The following is a 3,603-nucleotide window of genomic DNA, read 5'->3' as shown; positions in this document are numbered from 1 at the left end:
GCAGTTGATGACTTATCCTGCATAAATTAGTTCAGCTTTCCGGTGCTCCGGTGGGCTGGAAAAGGTTGATACAGTCCTAGGAGACTCTTTCCTAGGACTGTATCCACCTTTTCCAGCCCACCGGAGCACCTGAAAGCTGAACTAATTTACGCAGGATAAGTCATCAACTGCCGAGCCGAGAAGTCCGTGACGAATCGAATTTACTGTAAGTTCGCTCATCTCTAGCTGCTCGCTTCATAGGGATCTGTATTTTGGAGGAATCGGCATGTGACAGACTTGGGTATTACAGAAACAACCTAGGTTACATATCCTAAAGCAACCGATATATTACAATATATTACAATATATTACAAATCTATAACCTAAAGGTTATAGGTTATAACACATAATACGTAGCACGTTGCTTTATTTGCTGGAGATATAGATTTGGGATATGTTGTCAAAAACTTTGTTCTTATGAAGCCGAATAAGAATATTCTCCTATGAAGAACTTCTCTGTGAAGTTGTATCTACGATGATTTATTTCTAAGACGAAAAGAAGATAGAGGAGCACTCACCAGGTCAGCAGAAGGCTTCTTTATTGATCAGATCGACCAGTCGGGATACATGCAGGGGAGGATGGAAAAAGACGTGGGGGTACAAGGAGCGGCGACGGACCGTAAGCGGTCCGTCGCCGCTCCTTGTACCCCCACGTCTTTTTCCATCCTCCCCTGCATGTATCCCGACTGGTCGATCTGATCAATAAAGAAGCCTTCTGCTGACCTGGTGAGTGCTCTGCTATCTTCTTTTCGTCTTATATCACCTGCTGTTTATGTTCGGCGTGGTAGCACCGACGAGGTTGAATCTGCTGGCTTCCAGGGACTGTGTGGATCAGGTGTCCATTCATTGCTGTTTAGTGTTGAGCGGCATAGGCCATATTCGAATTCGCGAATATTCGCGAATATATGGACGAATATTCGTCATATATTCGCGAATATTCGCATATTCGTGATATTCTCGTTTTCTTTTCGCATATGCGAAAATTCGCGTATGCGAAAATCAACATATGTGAATATTAGCATATACAAAATTAACACACGCGAAAATTAGCATATGCTAATTTCCGCACGCCAGTCTCACACAGTAGTAATACAGCCTTCTTTACACCACACAAGCTGGAAGCAGAGAGGGGTGATCACTGTGATGTGTACTGTGGAAAAAAAAACAAAAAAAAAAAAAACGAATATTCGTAATTACGAATATATAGCGCTATATTCGCGAAATTCGTGAATTCGCGAATATGCGATATTCGCGAATAATATTCGAATTGCGAATATTCGTGAGCAACACTATTGCTGTTCTGGGCAACGTGTGGGAAGGTGCTGAAACCAATCTTCTATGTCTATGTCATTTATTTCTAAGTTGTGCTCTGAACCAGTGGTCCCCAACCCAGTCCTCAGGACCCACCAATAGTCCACTTTTTTACTCCATTGGAATAGAATAGGGAAACATTCAAATCCTGTACTGTTGGTGGGCCTTAAAGGGGTAGTCCAGTGCTGATAAACTTATCCCCTATCCTAAGAAAAGGGGATAAGTTTCAGATCGTGTGGGGTCCGATCGCGATGTCCGGTACGGGGCCCCGGCTCGCTGGCCAGATAGCGTGTGTTGACCATGAAGCGACGGCTGACACGTACCCTCAATACATCGCTATGGCAGAGCCGGAGATTGCCGAAGGCAGCGCTCTGGCTCTGCTATAGAGTTGTATTGAGAGGGCGTGTCAGCCGCCGCTTCGTGCGGTGGTCAACACGCCCCCTTCCAGTGGGCTTCCAGGGTCCTGTATAGGAGATTGCTGGGAGCCCGAGCTGTCGGACCCCCCCCCCGATCTGAAATAGGGGATACGTTTTTCAGAACTGGATATCTCCTTTAAAGGGGTACTCCAGTGGAATTTTTTTTTTTTTGTAAATCAACTGGTGCCAAAAAGTTTAACTGATATGTAAATTACTTCTATTTAAAAAATCTTAATCCTTCCAGTACTTATCAGCTTCTGTTTACAGACAGAGCTAATTATGTAGTTCTTTCCAGTCTGACCACAGTGCTCTCTGCTGACACCTCTGTCCATGTCAAGAACTGTCCAGAGCAGGAGAGGTTTGCTATGGGGATTTGCTTCTGCTCTGGACAGTTCCTGACATGAACAGAGGTGTCAGCAGAGAGCACTGTGGTCAGACTGAAAGGAAAAAGATTTAAAAAATTTGATTAATTTTTTCTTCCACTAGAGTACCCCTTTAAGGACTGGTGAGGACCTCTGCCATAAGGCTAGGCTTTCTTTGTTGTATACAATCTATTGTTCCCTGTTTTTACCCATTTCATGCAAATTTATAGTGTAAAAAAAAGTCTTCTCATAAGACAGTATATTAAATCTAGTTAGCAGGTTTTAGTTTTTTTTGCATAGTTGTGTTCAAGATACAATAGCTTATTAAGCGATATAGTCAGGGGGGTGCGGCCTCTGGAGCTTGGACTTGGACGTAGTTTCGGCCAATATGGATCAGGTGCAGGATGAAAAGAAAAATGGCAGATACAAGGCGAAATCCACTTCATTGTTTACATCTATTAAAGAGCCAAGTATTAGCCTCGAAACACATCCTATTGTTTTGGCACTTATAAGAAAAACTGTACAGTTTTAATGTGGAACACCGGAGAAAAAATTGTTTTCAAAACAACTGATGCCAGAAAGTTCTGCAGATTTGTAAATTGCTTCTATGTAAAAATATCCATCCTTCCAAAGTTGTGTAGTTCTTTCCAGTCTGACCACAGTGCTCTCTGCTGACACCTCTGTTCGTGTCAGGAACTGTCCAGAGTAGGAGAGGTTTGCTATGGGGATTTGTTCATGTTCTGGACAGTTCCTGTAACGGACAGAGGTGTCAGCAGAGAGCACTGTGGTCAGACTGGAAAGAACTACACAACTTCCTCTGTAGCATACAACAGCTGATAAGTACTGGAAGGATTAAGATTTTTAAATAGAAGTCATTTACATATCTGTATAACTTTCTGGCCCCAGTTGATTTGAATTTTTCTTCCTCCGGAGTACCCCTTTAATGCTTGTCAGTCATCTCTATTGACTGCTTTGGTGGATCGCGCCGTGTACTCCGCTGCTCGACGTTTGGAACAAACTGATCCGAACGCTGGACGTCATAGCCCCTCCCCTCATGACGTCACACCCCACCCCCTCAATGCAAGTCGATGGGAGGGGGCGTGACAGCCATCACGCCCCCTACCATAGACTTGCATTGAGGGGGTGGGGCTATGACATCACAAGCTCCCCGCATCGGCTCCAGGGTTCAGAACAGATTGTTCCAAACGCTGAGAAGCGGAGTACCCCTTTAAGTAGAGGAGAGGCTGATCTTAGTGTTGTTCAAAATCCTTGTCCCCAATGATCTCAACTTTATTCCACGTATCTCCGCCCCCGAGGATCTCTGTGTACATACATATGTGTCATACATATTCACTGCGGCATATGTTGGGTTACTCATAATCATGATGTTTGATGGGAATTGGATCTTACAATCAGAAGTGAACTAAGACCGACACTAAATAAATATATAACCATTTTATTATATCATAAAAGTG

This window comes from Hyla sarda, chromosome 12 (genome assembly GCF_029499605.1).
Source record: "Hyla sarda isolate aHylSar1 chromosome 12, aHylSar1.hap1, whole genome shotgun sequence".
In the NCBI taxonomy this organism is placed as follows: Eukaryota; Metazoa; Chordata; class Amphibia; order Anura; family Hylidae; genus Hyla; species Hyla sarda.
This window is presented reverse-complemented; position numbering follows the sequence as displayed.